This window comes from Rhinolophus ferrumequinum, chromosome 2 (assembly GCF_004115265.2).
Source record: "Rhinolophus ferrumequinum isolate MPI-CBG mRhiFer1 chromosome 2, mRhiFer1_v1.p, whole genome shotgun sequence".
Taxonomy (NCBI): Eukaryota; Metazoa; Chordata; class Mammalia; order Chiroptera; family Rhinolophidae; genus Rhinolophus; species Rhinolophus ferrumequinum.
The window spans coordinates 72,928,298-72,947,502 of record NC_046285.1 but is presented as its reverse complement, the minus strand read 5'-3'; the positions used below and the strand labels follow the sequence as shown (position 1 = coordinate 72,947,502).

Below are 19,205 nucleotides of genomic sequence, written 5' to 3'. Positions count from 1 at the left end.
TCGCCAAGACTTTTTTTTTTTAAGTGAGTTCTCTTACCTTAAGATTTCTATGGCCTCAACTCAGCAATAAAAGGCAATCACAGAAGAATTAAAACAAACAAAATAAAATAATCAGCAGCCCCCAGCTTTCCTGCACGAAAATCCTTTCAAACGATCCCGAGCCACATTTCGAGAGGTAAAAAAAAAAAAAAAAAAAAAAGTCTCGCGTCTCGGTTTCCGAAAGGGTTTCTGATAACTTTGTCCGTCTCTAGGATCTGCTCGCCAGGACCACGCGTTTCAGATTTATTGTCCGCCAACAGTGTATTTTTAAGACCAGAAAAGCAGTCTCCTCTCGTCTGGGTGACCCGGATTTGGTGTGTTTTGGCTTTTTCCCCCTTCCTAAATGAGCTCGGAGCTATTCCTTCTGGTTCACATCACCTCCCTCTTTTCTCACTTTCTCTTGCTCTTATCAGCCCGATGTGTAATGAAAGTTATCTGAAACCCACTAAAACTTCTTCCACTTCTCTCTCCCAGTTCCAGGAGGTGGGGGGGGGGGGGGGAAACAAGCAGGAGGAGGAGAGTTTGAAAAGGTGGGGGGCCTGGGGAGGCGAGGGGAGCTCTAGCCCCCTTTCAGATCCTCCGCAGCGCTTTCCCCGGTCCTAGACCCTCACGGGATCGTCCCCTTTCGCAACTCCAAGCTCAGCCGCCGGGTTTCTGTTTCATGAACTGTCTCTTTAAAGAGGATCTGCTCGGCCATCCAGAAAGAACCCGGGGCGAGGGAGAAAGGGAGCTATCTCCCGCCGCCCAGAGTGATCGGAAGCCAGACGGGCTCCTCTTTCAGTAAATTTTTAAAGTGACAGCAGCCTCCTCTGGCGGGAGAGGTCACAAAAAGGTCGCCAAGACCTAAGTCCTATAGGGACAGACTGATTATGGATGCACCATTCCCCTTAAACATGTAGATTTCTCTGGGTAAACAACCAATGGGGAGATCTCGCTAGGCAGAATTTCTTTCCCCAGGGAAATATCCTCTGTTTCACTGTTCTGAACGCACAAGTGTAAGTGTGTGCGTGTGCGTATGTGTGTGTGTGGGGGGGGGGTTGGGGGATGGGAGTGATGGGGTGGAGGAGTGCTTTCGGGTGTGTGAGGGTGTGTGCACCAAGGCTGGGGGTGGGGCGCTCGAGGGGCAAGGATGAGGGTTAGAGTAAAGGGACGCTGGCTCGTGGTAAACATAATTACTTTAGAAATTCTGAAAAAACAGCAGCCTAAGAATGAAAAGTTGACATGTATATTTCCAGTTTTCTAAGCATCTTTTTAAAATTATTATTGAAATTCGTACTCTAACCTATATTCCCTCCATTATCATAGTTAGGTCAGCAGAAGAGCATGCTACTTTTTCAAATCATATTTTGCTTAGAAAGAGGAATTTAAAGATCTGAAATAGTATTTGCATATAACTCGCCCAATAGAAAATTATGGGTTTAGAGAGATTGACAGTTGTCTGGTGAGTTTTTGCCATATTCTTTGATACACTAATTAAGACACCATGACTTCCCAAAAGTGGAATTAAGCAATTTGACAACTCAGCTTATTTTTAAACTTTTAACATTATAAATGCTGCTTTTGATGATCAGTACTATACAGTGATTAATAACTTTCTAATATCTATGGCCAATTTTTATCAACATTTCAGAAATGACATTGGAAGAAAGAATATACGGAACGCGTGGCAAAATAAAAGTGTCTTTGGAATTACTTTAGCCAACCTTGGAAAACTTAGTAAAACCCGTCGGTTAAATGAAAATAAACGCTTTTTATCACAAATCTCCATTCATAAAAACAAATGGACAAAATCCAAGTTCTCAGCTCAACAATGGAAAGTTAAGCAAAGTAAGCGAGTTAAGGAACACTTGAGGGGGAGGGGTGGAGAGAGAGGGGATGGAAAACTTGGTTATGTTAAACTTTATCTGCAAATGGGGACAAGTCCCCTTTTTGTTTTCTCCAAGTGCAAATAGATGTGTAAATCTAGTAGATCTATATTTCCCCCAAAATGCTGATTTGAAAACAAAAATAGTAACAAAAGGGAGGGCTGTGGGGGAGAGCAAATGACAAGAGGTGGTGACTAATTCGTTTCGGTGGCCTGTTATCTGTGACATTGAACTGTTATTTCAGATAATGGCCATTGTTTGAGGGAAAATCGCACAGCAGTGGTAGGTAGGACAGGAAAAATCCTTTGTAAATAACCTAAAACCCGGTCAGATATTCCCATAGAGTTCGGCGCTTGAGAACCTTTAAGAGCTCCGGGTTTGCCTCCATTGATTTCCTGCCCTTCCTCAACTTGCCCATTGTCGGAGCCCTTTTTTTTTTTTTTTTTTTTAATTTAGCCATAAATTGGACCGGCTCGAGCTATGAGCTGTTCTATTTTCTTCCTGTCAGGATGAGGGATTTGTTTTATGATGCATTGTGTATTAAATACAAGTAATCTGGGGAACCGATTGCTTCAGACAGTGCGGCCTGATCAGGGGGTCTGAGAGCTCAGCGCCCCAATCCTCCTCCCCAGCCCAGCGGCCCCCACCTCCTTGCCCTTTATAAAGCTTCTCTGAAAAGGAGGAAACGTATGTGGGTAAAACAAAGGGTTGTGTGGAATCGGTGGCAGGTCCTGCTAAATTAGGATTTCGTGGAAACGGCCTCGGAGTCTTTTCCCTTATATTGGGTTAGGGTGGGGGAGGCGGGACGACTTTTAAGGGTCTGGGTAACTTGCAGATGCGGCAGGAGGCCGGTAGATGGCGACGCGCCCCGAATTAAGGCGCGGCGCCCGAGGCTCCAGCCACCCAGGTGAAACCGCAGCCGGCCGCCCGGCGCGGCCAGCCGGGTTTTGCCCTGTGCCTTGCCCATGGTCCCGCGCATTCCGGAGCCTCAAGCCGGGACGAGTGCACGGTGAAGTCCGGACCCAAAGACGCGGGCATGAGCTAAGGCTATTTCTACGTAAAAATTCTCTTCCCGAAATAGAGCCAAAAGACTGAATGAACACTTTCTCTCTGAGACCTTGTAAGATTTATCTAGAGAGATGGGGGTGTTAGCCTCATCATTAGTATTTTGCTAATATCATCAGCCTTAGTCTTGTTCTCTACTGAATAACGTGAGAAATGAAAAAGGCTAAAGGAAATCATCAGAAGGACGGGGCAAACACTAAATCTCAATCTCTCTCTCTCTCCCTCTCCTTTTCCCTGCCCCCGACACCATACCCTTTAACTATATAATAACTTCATGTTAAAGGCATTTTTTCCCTTGATGACACAATTTGAAGTTTAAAAATTGGGTCCTGAAATCCCAGAGTAGCTAGATGGGCCTTGTTTCTCATGAAAGGAGCCTCTTGCTATTTAAATACTAACCTTTTAGAAGATCCTGGCATACCTGATCAGAAGTGAAACAGAAGAGGAGACAGGACTGGAGGAAAAGGTTTTGCAGGGGACTGGTTTTTCTGCCCAGTTAACTTGCTTTCCATCAGATCTCTAAAATAATAAATAAATACAAGGAGCCAAATACCACCACCAATTCCCTTTATTCCTTGGGATTTCTGGTGAAATCTGTTTACAGTAGTTCCCAGTTACAAATTAATCTGCAAAAGCTGCTGTCTGCTCCGCAGTAATCAGTAACATGCGCGTTCTGCAGTGTTTAGCGCTGCCCTTGAAATGGGCTATTAAAAATAATGGTTTTACTATAATCTCAAACCAGCTTTAATGTGCAAACATGTATCAGGACAGATGATCTAAATATTAAGGAGATGAAATGGGAGAATATACTACAACAAATGCATAGCTTTGGGGAAGGCAGAAAATAGAGTGATTCATCAGCAATGTTTAAAAAGAGAATCGTATTTTGAAAACATATTTTTCCAGAAGGAATGACTGTTTTTTTCTGCCCTGTTCTGTTAATTGTTGTTTACCAGAAAAGGGGGCATTGGAAAATATGAGGTTTTAGTGTGAGTTGATAGATTTTCTGGGAGCTGTAAAGATTCCCCCTTTGGCTGATGGCAGGACTGGGGTGGGAGAGGTTAATGTGTTTTCTTCCTGGTTTGAAAAGGGCATAAACCCTCCTCAGGTCCCTTCCTTCCTCCCCCATCTGGGTTGATTGCAGAATCTTTAAAAGGCTCAAAGATTTCCAATAAGGCCACTGGCTCTGCCTTCATTGTGTAACTGTTTATTTAAAATAAGTCAATATATTAGTTAAAGCAGTAAGAAGTTAGTGCTCCAGTATTCAAGTGATTCCCACAAGACTGTAAGCTGATGCCTCTTTTAAGCCTTAAACTTCATGGTTGTCCCAGAAGTAAAAGTTCTGCTAATGGAGACCCTATGGGCATGGTACATTCCAGCACATCATTAAAGGAAAGAAAAGCAGTCCAGCCAAAGCCAGATGAAATGACTGCACTGTCCACTTTTAATAGGCTTCCTGTGGACAAACAGCCCTGTAACACTCTGCAGAGGACAATATTTAAAAACAAGACAACTTGCTGGCAGTTTTCAATACCATAAAGTTAATAAAGTATGTTCCCATTCACCCTGACATTATGTTTTTAGTTTATAGAGGAAAGTACTTTATAACCTCAGCCTAAGTAGAGTTCCCTTAATTCTGTAGCTTTGGGTTTCTTGAGGTGGCTACACATACGCTGAACTCAAAGCCTGACATTTTTGTTTTAACACTGTTTTTTGTTTGTTTTGTTTTGTTTTGTAGTTTTTCAAGAATGTACAAGTGCATTTTTACATTTCTCAAGTGCAGTTTCATCCATGGAGATCCGGCACTGTTTCATACAGTTGACGTCAAGAAGCATGAAATAATGTGAGAAATTGGCATTTGGCTGAATAATAACTGCTTGCTAATTAAATTAGCTTCATGTATACATATTGATGTGTGTTTAAAAAGAAAATCAATGCTTCCTTTTCCACATCTGAATATAATTTTGTAAAATCTTACCTAACCTGAGATAAGAAAAAATATATGTATATAAGTATGTCTTTAGGACTCAAGAGAATTTCCACTGATTCTCATATAAATATTTCTCCTAACATAGGAACTCCAATTTGTCTCTCTACTTTCTTTCCCTCCAGTTCTTGACCACCTACAATTTCTTCTCCCAAGGCTTCTTACTTAAGGAATAAACCTTATAATGAAGCATAACATTTAGGCAAGAGAAACTAGATCAGAAAGCCATGGAATTAAAGGTAATACTTTGTTTAATTTAAATTTATATGTTGTAATAGGAAGTATTTCACAAGCTCGGCCGCCTAATCTTGAAGGTGGATTCTCTCATGCCGGAGAGGTAGATCCAGCAAAATAGTCCAGCACAATAAGAGTTTATAAACAAAAAGGGCTCTGACTGTCTATAGTTACCAACCCACATCACCACTACTCAGGGAAGATATTTCTGGTCTCTCTTGATAGACTTTTGTCTTCTTCTTTTTTTTTTTTTAACGTATGGGGGAGGGGCGGGGAGCTATTTAGAAAAGAAAAGAGGAAATTAAAGGTAAAAAAAAATGTAAATAAAAAATTTCCCTTGGTCTGGAAATGGGCCCGACTGAAAGCATGTTAATCTCCACCTCAGTAATTTGGTTCTCCAGGAGAAGACAGAAGCCCTGCTGCTGTGCCCTGCACTTCATAAATCACATCTTTATGTGGACAAGGTCAGGGCACCTAACAGCTCAGACATGGGCCTTTGCAGTGGCTCGAGGATTCAGGCATGTTTACTCTCCTGCTCGGCTCTCCGAGGAGTAGTCCAGCACGCTTCTAATTACTTTTGATTATTTTCATTTGCTGGGGTCAGTCTGGCTTGCCAGGACTGCTGGAGGGTTGATTTCCTACAAATCTTGATGTCTTTGTAGGACGGCACTGTGTGCGTTCAGCATTAGCACCCCGTTATTACAGCATGGGATCCCTCATAATAGATACTGTGATATAAAAGTTTCCCCAGTGAACCATTACCTACTTCCCTTTTTATTAATTAACTACACAAGCATAATCACCTATCTGATCTTTCTTAAAAAATGCAGATAACTTACTTAACAGTTGAGTATTTTATAGTATATTTGGCCAGAATGAAAGTGAATTTTTTTTCTTTTTTGGCTTCAACTTTAAATATATTTAGTAATGAATAGCAGCTCTTTGAAAACTAAGATGAAATACTTGGTTGAGACAACAGCTCTAGTGAATAAATTATTATATTCAAAGATTTATTTCCTAAACTCCAATTAAGGAAGGCTGCCATATTTAAAATTTTTGTTGGGCTATTTTGATGTATTTCAATCCTAAGCTATTACACTGAGTGGTTATTTTGTGGCTAAAGCACAACAACAAGAAACGTATAGCTAGCTTAAAACACCGTGATAAAATAAAAACTTTAGTAAAATATAGTATAGTAAAATTTTGGTAGAGAAAAAGAGACAAAATACCATTATTTTTCTCTTCTTTATCCCCCCAAATTAGATAGTAAGAGCTCTGATGTGTATGCATTAAAAGATATATTCAAGAAAAAAAAATGAGCAAATAAATATTCACAAAAACTGAAAAACAAATATGCACACAAAAAAACCACATAGCACACCAATCTGATTGTTCAGATAATAAACATTTTTAGATCACTGAGCAAAGAATACTACTATCTTTTTATTTTGCAGAAGATGACTTGGATAATGATTATAATTAGACTCAGAAAGCCACATCCCTTATTCTTCTTAACTTTAGAACAAAGAATTAAGGTACTAAATGCTTTTGGAATTAACCTCAATTTTGTAAGGAATTAATTTTTTATTACTTTATTAATTTTAATTAATTCAATCTTTTAAGATAGCATTTAGCACATTGTACAGTAACTCTAGGCTCAGCTCCTTCTCTGAGGCTTTAGAAAGACCATTTAAAAGAGCCTTTAGACTCATAGTCTTGAGGGGAAAGTTAGTTGGAAGACCTTTCTCTACTCCTGCTTCGACTCCTAGCTATAAGCCTTTGGGTGAGTCGCTTAACCTTTGACTCAGTTTCCATGAAAATTTCATAATATCACCCTACTAGGAGTGTTGGGAAAATAAATTGGGTAATAGGAGTGTGAACTGCTCTGAGTTCGTGGGAACAGGTCAAAATACTGTAAGTTTCACAGTATTTGTGTTTGTGTAATGAGTTAGAACAGACTTACATACACACACAATAAGGAAGATAGTCTGGTCTATACTTTGGGGAATAGCAAACTATAAGTATTTTTTTATCTTCTTTCTTCCATTTCAATGCCAGTTGCCCTAATCCTTACCCTGACCTATGGAAGAGAAGAATTTTAAGAAAAATGTTTTTTTTCTCTCAAGCTGTGCTACCCCCGAAGATGTCCGTTTCTGTCTGGCTTGCAGCTGAGTTTGTTCTGTCCCACCCACTGTGTTTTCTGCCAATCAGTAAGAGAGAAAGTTCTGAGACAGAGGTAAAATACCACTGAGATCCAAGAGCCCTAAAAACCCGGGTAGGAGGACACACACACACACACACACACACACACACACACACATTTTAGGTCAATATTTGTTACTAAGGCCTGGAAATTTTTTCTCTACAATATCCTCTGGTGGACTTTAAGTGCCAGAATGACAAGAAATTGGGTCTATCTTTTTTGCCCCTATTGCCCAGAGCCTAACATAATGCCAGAAATATAGTAGGTGTTTAGTCAACGTTTGTTGAAAAAATGTATCAAGTTCTTACTTGATCGTCATTCCCACCTAGTTTGGATGCCTACCTTAGATGCTTGTTACCTTTCATCTGCATTATTACAATGACCTCCTAACACATCTTCTGACCACTACTCATCCTCCCACCAGTTTCTACCCTACACTTAATTTTCCCCAGCATCAGACGTTAATCACTCTGCTGCTCAAAATTCTTCAGTGGGTACCACTGGCGCAACGATTCAGTATAAACTCATTCCATTTTTTTTTAATTAAATGAAGCAATTTATGTAATTCACTTAGAATCGTGCATGACACAAAGCATATGATCAATAAAAAATAGCTATTATTATTGGTGTTTCTATTACAATTGTAATTATAATCATTATTGTTCCTCAGCCTATAATTCATTTTGCCTCAATTATCTTGGATAAAATCTTATCTGTCCTTCAAAGCCCCCCTCTTTTTTATGCCCACTCATTCCTACCAATCAGGTTTGACCTTTTCATGCTTCACCTCAAATCGTCTGTGCTTCTCTCCTGCTTTATGGCCAGTTCTACCTTCACTTACAGTTGTTTCTATTATAGAAACAACCGTCCTCTTGTCCTCTTCATGGCCATTGTAAGATTCTTAAGGGTGGAATCAAGTTTTATGCACACTGACATTTTCAGTAGCATCTTTCCCTAATAGGCTAAATTATCTCTGAACTTCCCCTGCAAAGGTGAATTAATTATGGCTAAATATCTGAGGAATTGCTATACTTAATTAATATCCAAGGAAACTGTGCTCTTTCCCCTTGTGAATCAATTAATGCACATAATTCTCTTTTAGGGAATTTAGAGATAGAAATTCCTGTCACTGCTGCTTCCAGGAGTGGCATCTTATTGCTCTCTCTCCCCACCCCACACTCCCAAATTTCTGTTTCTGTACCAACTATCTGCCCTTTATCTGGTGCCAGCCCTGGACAACGTCTTGGACTCCTCCCTTTCCCTTATTCTCAGTCAACATTTCTTGGCTTGGTCAATCTGTTTAATTGTTTCTTTCTACAGGCCCTTCACCTTCCCACTCGTCACAGGCCTAATGATATCCCTTGTCATTCTAAGTCTGAATTTTGAGGCATCTTTTCACCAAAAATTAGTCTTCCTGAAATAGCAAAGTTATAACAATGTTTTTCTTTACATAAAAACAACAAAAAGTAGAAAACAAAGAAAAAACACACTAATGTTGCTAGAAAATAAAGCCCCGAATCCAACATGCAATCTCCTCTATAATTTGACATCAAATTTATCTTTCCATGTTCATTTACTGAATTCTTCCGTCCACACAGATCTTTAGCTCTGGTTAACACCCAGGGATAGAGAATAGAAGCTCTTGGCCCTTTAACTGTGTTCAAGCAGGTTCTTCACTTTTCTTATCTGATATTCACAGCATTCAGGAAATGAAACAATAGATCAAGGAGGTGAAGTAATAGTTCTATTCATCAAGCTGATACATGGCTCTCCAGGGTCCCTTCCTTGAAATTCTTACAGTGCTCATTATTAGAATTATTCACTAGTCAGTCATGATATTTAGGGTCATTTGGGATATTTCTGTTATCTGCCAATCTGTCTATAAGCTGTTTGATGGCAAGAAATGCCCTTCACACCAGTATTTTCTAGTCAGTGAGTTGCTAACAGGTATTCCCTGGAATGTGTTCTATGGTCAAATGAGGTAAAGATAGCTCCCTCTTGGAGCTTCACAATGAACATCAACTTCATAAATGCTTGAAGACTCTCAAAGTCTAAGTCCTTCCGAAAAGTAGCCTATTTGGCTTGTTTAATGAGGCATCAACACAGACATTTAAACATGTATGAAAGTCCCTTTCCCCTTCTACCGGAACACCTAATGGGAATAGTTTTGGAAGTAAAGCTTCATATTACTTTGCTGTTTCAGCAAAGCATATGAGCCTTCCCCTACATATTTTTCTATCAATTGACTTTTTTTAACGCTTGATCAAAAATGTTAACTACAAATAGTAATTGATAAACAGAGACAAAATCAAGCCTCAGCTTTTCAGTTAATTTGAAAGAATTGGGAAGGCCTATCAAGCTCACAAAGTAGGTTATCTGTAAACTCTAGCCAATGGATCCTTTGCCTATAAAGTACCGTAAGTATACTTGAGCACATGGTCTGGGAACCTTCCAAACGAATGTGTACAATCTCACTTCAAAATCAACCCATTCCTTCCTATCCTCTTCCATTACAAGCCCTTCTAAAACACAGATTTTATAACCATGGGTATATTTACAAGCAATGTTTTATACTATTCAGGCTTTTCTTAATAAGATTTGGCATTATCTAGATTTGCATTTCCTCAGGAGAAAGAAAAGCAACAAGTCAATCTAGGTCTAAGGATGCCTGAATGAAATGTTTAAGAATGTGCCTTTTCTCCCCTTTTTGGTATTGGATTCATGTGTTGGGCCTGCCGATGGCTGTCTAACCACTAAACTAAGTGGACATTAAATCAGATGGCATACAAAATTACAGGAATTTGATCTTTAGATAAACCACAAACCTCCATGAACTAACATTGTTCCAGATGAATTAACTCATCATCCTAAGGAACAGAACATTTCACAGGAGCAACCACACAATCTTCTCTGTAAAAAGCACTAATGGCTATGATTAATATGTGATCTATTGAAAGTGCTTGCTTCTGACTAAATAGGCATACACTAAATGAAGGGAGGAGGGAGGGCGGGGGAGGCAGCTCTGGCCCCAGAATAATTGCTCCACTTCAAAGTTCTGATGGTGGGTGCTGGTTATGATGTCTCTGTTACAGAATTATCCAAAAAAATGATCAATATGTTAAGTTCTTAGCAATGATTTCGTGAAACATTTATCTTTTCTCTATGTTGGAAATCCTAAAATTCTATTTTATTATGTCCATGACCATCACCAGATACTTTAAAAATAAAAAAATAAAATCTCTGTAGAGCCAGAAAATTGTGGTGGGCTTACAATCCATTTAAAGGGATTCACGTCTTTTGATACATATTAAATGGTAAAATGTCAAAATATTCCAAAAGTGGTTAGTGTACTGATAAAATCTCAATATCATTGTGGAAATATGGACATTGATTTCAGCTGTGGCTTTAAAAATATCTTTCTATAAATTTTGTTCAATTATTTAACTTCAAATAAAGTCCTAATATATCCTGTCTATAAACTCCAGAATTAAGTACTGGTCAATTTCCAATATGCAGATTCTCAAAGGTATTTGTGTTTTGGTATGTAGTTCTTGACTGGAAAACAAATTCAAGCTCGCTAATGCAATGCCCTACAACTAGAAGCGAGAATTGCCAGAAGGGACTTGAATGGCAATACTTACAGAGAAAAAGAAAAATACGCACCCGATTCACACACAGTTTCTCTCCCCTATGATCTGGACTACGAATTCACAAATAATCCATGGAACCCAATCATGAGATAGAAAAAGTCAAAATTATGAGCCCAGGAAGGTAAGATTGAGATGACCACAGATTTTAAACTATGCTACTGTGTGTATTCCATCATTTTTCACAATTTGATATGCCTCCTCCCAGTCTCCTGGCCTCCTCTGATTATCAGAGAATTCAGGCTCCTGAAGGAGTACTCTCCCACCTAACGCCACCCCACCCCTGCATTTAGCCTTAGCCTGTTCATGCCCTGCTGTAGCTTAAAAGGGCCAGTTTCACACTCTCATCTAACAAACACTTGCCTCTGGTTCTGCTTATGAACTGTTGCTCACTGGACCCACTGGGACATCCCAGGAGCCACAAAGTTGAGGAGCTTTACTGAATATGACTTGATTAGGCCAAATTATAGAAAGCTTTTCAGAGCCTGTTGGAATTAAGGCTACATTGGATTGAAAACAGAAAAAGGCAGGGATTTTAAGTTTCAGAGTGGTAACATTATGACCCCATGATGGTGACCTTATGACACCAGCATAAAGACTTCAGAACCATCACGTGCTAGATCATGAGCTTTCAATTGATTTGGAGGCATGAACCAAATTAGGATGAAGCTGCTTTGTCAATTCAGACTAATTTTTTTGTTATTGTTTATAAAATGGCTAAGATGTTGATCTTTGAACATAGAAGTGCCCTGCTCAACTGTGTATCAGGAGTTCCCCCAACTTTAGCCCAAATCTAGAAGTAAGGCAATACAACCATATCAGTGCCGCATGAATCAATGAAAAAATAACATTAGCAATCTCTGTTTCTCCTCTACCATCTCCACCCCTGCCATGGACTACTATCTTGCCCCTTGCCTGTGGAAGCAGGACCTCTCCTGGCAGCTGCAGCCACTTCTGATGAAGTAGCTATTGGCTGCCATTTCCACAAGCTCCCAGAGAGATTATCAGTTTGCATAAGAACTATGTCGGATGGGACAGAAAGCATAGTAGGGATAACACATTATCCATGTCAAGGGACTCTCACGTAAATGATTTAATTAAGTCGCGAATGATGTAAAACCATGAGTGGGAATGACAAGTAAAATTATCACCACAATAAAAATGAGAAAAGAGATGCAGACATTAGAGAACCTGCTCAGGGTCTCAATGCCAATGAGTGGTAGACCTTTGGGTGGAAGACAGAACTTTCAATTCTTTACCTAATGCTTTTTCTACTATACCAGTTGTTCTCTATCTATCCAGGCAAAGAGGCTAGATATAAATTTGTTTTTGCGGGTGTGTTTTTTTCTCTTTGAGAATCTGATAATTTGATTTATCCCTCCACTTCACTTTGGTATTTCCTTGGCAGTTTTCATTTTTAAACATTTTCTTTGAAGTCTTTCAAATTACAAAAGCAATACATGCTTCTTTTACCAACTAACAATACAACACAAAGGTATTTCACCGTTCTGAGGCAATTAATAGTTAGTCTGTGTAGTTTTTTTTTTTCTTGTAGTATTCTTTGCTCACACAAAATGAAGGAATATATATAAGCATATATAAATAAATATATAAATAAAATATTATATATAAATATATATATACATATATATATATATATATATATATATGTCCTTTGTTTTTACCAAAAACAAAGTGTGGTACTATATATATTTTTCTACAACTTCCTTTTAAAGATGTGACACTGTATCACAGACGTGCTACAGGTTATTCTATATCTAATTTGAAGTTCTTTTTCTAATTTCTCTATGCATACATACAGCCACATGTAAATACATGTACTCATACACAATTCTACACCAACTCTTGTGTTTCAGAATAACTGGGTTATCTCCCCAATCCCACACCGTTCACTAATTCCTTGGCTCTTGATTCACAGGTTGAAAATGACCAAACTAAATATGCTACAAGATAAGGTTTAGAAGCCAGAGAGAATAAAAAATTAATGTAAACCATTGTCCCTGCTGTTAAGGCCTATGCAATCTATTTAGAGAGACAAGACTAAGCTACTTGAAAGAACAGCAAATAGTACAAACTGTCAAGTCATTAAGTCCTAAATTATGTGGCTCTAGTGATAAGTGCTGCAGAGATTCAGACAGGAGGGAGATGCATAAAGGCTGGCACGGTAGGAAAAGCTTTATGGAAGAGGTGAGACTTTCGTTCATTCAAAGGCTGGGCAAAAGTGGAAAAAAATATTCCTGGGGAGTTTACCATGTGCTAGAGTTAGGCTAAATGTATTTTCAATGTTTGGGTAATTGCTTTGATAAAACTCAGCATCCTATTGTTCCTTAGGTATATAAAAACCATCCCCATATGTTTTAAAAATACAGACTGTAGTAGCCTAGGTATGTGTATGTTCATCTGTGTGTTCTAAACCAACAGATTAATTTTGCTGATGGATTCTAATATAACAGATTTATACCCTATGTTGGGTGACTCTGTCAGCATACATTAAAGGAATGTTGAAAAATAATTGTTCTGGTAAAATCTAAAAGCAGTAAGTAAGTTCACGAAACTTCTGGAGTAATCATTTAATCTATGAATAACTGGTAATATACTAATCGTACATATCCAAGCATAACGCAATGTAAGCTAACTAGAAACCTTTTATTTCTGAGGATGAGTTCTCCTATTTTGTTTAACAACCAAAGACATAGTCTATGTTATAATCAACTTATTTGCAATAATAATAATAATAATAACAAAAATCACAAAGCACTTCTAAATCATAAGCATATGACTGAGTACATAAGCCTCATTGCTGTTTTCTGTGTTTGAAAATTGATCCACAGATTTAACCTTTTTATAAATGATTTCGTTTAGATTGAAAATATAGATAAAAGATACCCATTTTTTTCAAAGCAAGTGTATTTGAATATTTTATTCTTAACATTAGTCAGTCTAGTTAATTTCACTCATTTTTTTTATTTATTCTGGGAAGAAATCCAACATTGCCTGCCTGCTAAGTGCTAAGGATGGGCAGTAAGTGGAGGAAGAGAGCACCACTCCGTTATGTGGTGCATCTGATTGGCCTTGCCAAATTCTCATCTTTAAAAATCTCAGTGGCAACAATGTGGCAAATGTATTGGGGTAGAGGAAATGGATGCTCCGTGACCAATGAGAAAGCTAGTGAAGTAATAGAAGGGAGAGATGATGGTAAAGTGGTAAAATAAAATAATTATAGCACAAGCATTTGTTAAGTGCCTACTCTATGTCAAGTGCTTATTATGCATCATTTTACTTAATAACTCACTAACAGTTGGCATTTAGGGTCACTGTGAGCTACCCACTGATTGACAGAAACCCTAAGGAATGTTAATCTCAGTTTAATAATAAATATTAGATAAGTGAAGGATGTACCCACTAAGAGCATTTTCAAGACCAATCTAGACTCCTGAAACATAAGTAAAACTATACTTCATATTAGTAATTAATACAGTTATTTTAAGAATGTGAAAACAAAGGCCAGAGAAGCAACATGATATTTTCAAGGCTCAATCATAATCAGAGTGAGAACAAATTTGTACCAGGGCCTTGGTCTGTGGCATCATACCATTTTTTTTCAATTACTTTCTCATTGATTAACGTATTTTAATTATAGTGTGTTAAAAAATAAAAAACACATGAAAAAGAAATCTACTACTCAAGACAGAGAAGGAAGGCCCCGCTTAGAAGTAAAATTCTTATCTATTACAGTTCTCAAAAGTGATTCTAGAAAATGTATCACATATCCTCATGTTACATTCTTCTCTTAGATTTGTGTAAAAACATAAAGATAAAAAGAAAAGAAGACAAAATAATTTGTTATTTTTCCGTCTATAACTATGACTCTCTCATAATAGGGATGCTAACAAAAATAACGAAATCTGATTTTTAACATTATGTCATTAAACCATAATTATGTCTCATAGGCCAAGGAAGGTCATTTGGGGTAATTAGCGGTGGTTTCCTCCTAAATCTAGCATGTCTGCTCTTACTATCTGCTTCCTTATCTGATCATTTACACTGTTTGAAACTTCCTTGTGCTTTTATCATCAAAAACCACTTGTGGTCTGTATCCTTGGTGCAATGCATTGACCCCATGTCATATTCCTTGTGTGAGCCACGTTCCTAGCTAAGTTTCCTGACAAAAGTTTTGTGTATACAACAGCCAACATAAGTCTTGGCAGGAAATAAATTGGTATATATAGGTACTCTTAAAGTAGAAATCTGTTCCTCTCTTTCAAGATATCTTTTGAAACTGGTAAATGAGAGTTCTTAAAAATTTTAGTCAAGACACATATGGGTACATGTAATTGGAAAGCATCTAAAATTTCACCTTTTAAAACTGTTAGTTTATAAATTGTTTATTGCACCCATTAGACAAAATACATTTCCAAACTGTGACTATGCTCAATGAGTATTCACTCTAGTGAAAAATAACATGAAAATGCATTAAGAAAATGAAGCAAAGTTGTAAAACCGATTACTTTCAGTAAAAGGGGATACAGTATAATCAAAAATGTGGCAATTGCACCGGATGGTCAAGCCATCTATAGCATATGAGAAGTTTGTAATTAGTCTATGTTTTTCATCACTAGGAAAAAAATATGTGATTTTAGATATCATGTTTAAAGCACCTAAAGAACCCAAAGTTGTCATGCTAAATACAAGAGATCTAAAGATCTGCTGTTACACATCCATTACATTTAGTGAGCTGTCCTTCTGGCTTTTTTGAAGTGCGGTATACATGATCTTGCAGGGCGAAACACTTTATGTACCATACGAAATTTGAGGCATAATGTTTAATGTTCACAAGATAAGTTAACAAAACTGTATGCTGGTGACTTTTTTATTTCCCTGTTTTATGTCCTTCAAGCACTTTAAGGAAAGATAAACAAGAAGGTAGGAGAATAAAATGTGCCTTTTCCTTCTACCTTTTTCAGTCTCTTTCCTAAATTAAATTATAACTGCTGATTTGCACCCAAGGAAGAAATCATGTTAAAATATGCTGGGTTTCTTTCTTTCTTTTTCTTTCTTTCTTTCTTTCTTTTTTTTTTAATGTTTAGATAACAGCTTTCAAAACACAGCTAAGTAAAATGTGTTTTGAGATGGAAAACATTTGGTCTTTTTTCCAGCTTTCAACAGCTTAAGTGAAGGGATTTTTAATGTTCCCAAACAGCTGGGCCATACTGTGTGTATCATGAATCCCACTCTCATTGAAGGATCCCATCTCCCTCATTGCACGGAGAGGTTCCCTTTCTTACTCCTGTTCTTGCCGCTTGTTCATCTTAATAGCTTCCCATTATTATCACAGCTTTTCATTGGTAATGCTCAGAGCAGTGATTGCTGGAAGAACTAACCCTTGAATAAAACAAAACAAAATTTCTTAAAAAACACAAGTGGTTTTCTATTTATTATGTGGCAGCTGTTGAAAACAACAGGTTAATGTATAATAACATTATACATTGTAATATCTACAGAATAATAATATTAATGTGTAACAGGGAAAAAGAAATGGCATTCTTATTTTCAGGATCTTCCAGCGCTTTCTCAAAGGTGCTACTGAACATTCTAGTACACATTATCTGAATTGCCTAAATTTTTATCACTCTCTCAACATCACTCTTATGCACAAAAAGAGTTTTTTCAGAACAACTAAATATTTCACAATTATTTTCAAAACCCTTACCAGGTAAGGGGTTGTACATAAATGCATCTATGTATCAGTATTTATTTATACGCCTATAAAAAGTAAGGCAACGAGAGGGTGTGGATGGCAATCACACATAATGTCAATTCAATGTGAGAAAAAAGGAATCGATATTTTAAAAAGCCAAAATATTGTAGAATACTTGTTAATGCAAATGTACTGAATTAAAGTCCATCTTATGTTTAACAACAGTTTTACAGTTTCATAGCCCAAAAAGCAAAAACAATAGTTTGAAAGTTTGCATACATTACACAAACCACGCAAATAAACTCTATTCATAAATGTAGATAAATTATGTAAACTGGCAAGAAATGAAAATGTCATTGTCTATTTTCATGATCTGTTATTTGTTGTTTTCTAGCAAATTTCACTTTTTTCTTTATTTGTCTCTGATTTAAGGAATGAATTGGATGGAACTGCATCCCCAGCTGAATATTCACTCCCTGTGCCTTCTCCTCACCTTCCAGTCCTACTGCAAGCCTTTGGGCCTTCTAGCCTTTTTTAGGAGCCATTATAAGTGCTAAGGATGGGCCATGAGTGGAAGAGAGCATTGCACCATTATACTACAACACATCTGATTGGCCAAGGAACTCAAGGTCTCACACAGTAAAAGAAAAACGCTGTCGTATGTATTACTACCATGGAGTCCTAAATAATAAACAACTCCTAATATGTAGATGATTCAGATTCTTAACAGTCATTTACATTGCTTTCACAAATCCTCTGTGATTGCTTTGCACCATGGTTAATCTCTACTTCCCAACCCCTCCTCTAAAAATAGTCAAACTGTTCTTGGATAATTAAAAATTTACAGGTAGGTATATGATCTATACTTCTATGAATAGCCATTCAACCCTAATGTAGGAAAATTGATTCTGCATGTATCTCTCTCTCTCTCTCTCTCTCTCTCTCTCTCTCTCTCTCTCTCTCTCTCTCTCTCACACACACACACACACATACACACAGATTCAAAATTGTTTTTAATAAAATACACCAAATGGATACATTTAAATGGCTTTTGAGTACTTTTTCTTTCTGTTTTCATACTTCACTTGAAAATGTTATAACTGTAACAGAGTGAAAGGCTCAGCCTCTCTGACTCTAACTTGTTCAAACTTGCTTTGTTCCTATGGCCTACAGGTAAATAGCTTCTTCCATATAGACATGCTAATCATTACAGGAAATCTGCTTGTAGGATGAGTTTTACAAAAACAGCCCCTTACCAGAAGGGACCTCTCCTGAGGAGATAAGGGCTGTATACACAAAAATAATGATTGTTTAGCAAGATTTTCAGGAACCTCATGACTGGACTCACATCAACTAGAGTTAACAGACTAAGAACAAAGAAGTTTCACATTCTTCCTCGGACCCCTGCTGGTGCCCAGATGTCTGTGATTGTCAATCACCTCTTGTTACTCCCATTTTCCCTTCACTTGACATAAAGGAAGACTGAACTCGTTCTTTCCTAAGGTGGATGTGAGGCATCACTAAGTCCCCCACCTTCTCAGTTAGTGCCTTCTTGATCAATAAACCTTTTCTTATTCCAAACTCTAACATTTTAAATTTTGGCCTTTTGAAGTGTCAGGCACAGGGACTTTGCTCTGGCAACATTATCTACCCAGCTGCTGACTGTGATTCTTTAAGAGAATATGCCTTTAAAATATTCTCTGTGAAATAAAATAAGTAAAATAAATGAAAGAAATAAAATCTCTGAGAATTGAAAGAGAATAGCAGCTTGTTATATGAATACATGGGTAGGGAAACAAAAGATACTTTCAAAACAACTGAAATTCTGTTATTCAATAATTTGATCATTTTTAGAAGAATTTTTAAAATGAGTTTTAGACTTTTCATAAGTTTTTGTTGTCTTAGATTCCAGAGCTAATGCTGATAATTTTCCACTTTACAGTGTTACCTATTTTTTTTTATGCTGCTTCAAATTAAGCTACTTGCTTCTTTATTAAATTATGGTATTGTTTTGTTGTAGCTTGGCTGAGAGATGTTAGGTTAAATCATTGTACTCATGAAATAGATAAATTGCCAGTTTCTAGATTAAAACACTGCTAGGTCAGATTTGTTAACATCCATTGCATTATAGTTTGTTATGGGCAAACCAAAATGTTTCTAAATTTATTTCCTATAATAGAGAAGAGAAAGAGAGAGAGAGAGAGAGAGAGAGAGAGAGAGAGAGAGAGAGAGAGAGAGAGAGAGAATATATACACATTTTAAGAAAGGAAAAAACTGTATTAAAATTGTAATACTCAATATATACCGATAATGAAAGATGAATACAAGTCACGTTTGACTTCTGCAATTACAAGAGGTGCTCAAAGTGGTTAACATCAGTGTCCAGACACTTCTGATTATGGCGAACTACTGCTTGAGCATAGATAACGTCTCTTAAAATGGGTAT

General features: G+C 37.4%; 1 protein-coding gene and 1 long non-coding RNA gene across 16 annotated transcripts in view; one reads left to right on the top strand and one right to left on the bottom strand.

Annotated features, from left to right (window-relative positions):
* The window catches only part of MECOM (MDS1 and EVI1 complex locus), a 539,102-nt gene that overhangs the window by 61,301 nt on the left and 458,596 nt on the right, over positions 1 to 19,205 (bottom strand). For 4 of the 14 annotated variants that reach the window (XM_033133080.1, XM_033133113.1, XM_033133095.1 and 1 more), the window contains exon 1: positions 38 to 794. The exons of 9 other annotated variants lie outside the window; for them this stretch is intronic. The gene's annotated coding sequence lies outside the window, so the exon portion shown is untranslated. Of the gene's footprint in view, positions 1 to 37; positions 1,062 to 19,205 lie in introns of those variants that run through there. One more of the 14 variants, XM_033133123.1, reaches the window with a different exon arrangement.
* Positions 52 to 17,562, top strand: LOC117037277 (uncharacterized). Of its 2 annotated transcripts, XR_004425483.1 has the most exons (6): positions 52 to 175; positions 252 to 353; positions 1,670 to 1,866; positions 4,708 to 4,812; positions 5,082 to 5,195; positions 17,192 to 17,562. It is a non-coding gene; the product is annotated as an uncharacterized LOC117037277 (long non-coding RNA). The 2 variants fall into 2 exon arrangements; XR_004425484.1 differs by lacking the exon at positions 5,082 to 5,195 and having other exon boundaries at positions 55 to 175; positions 17,192 to 17,561.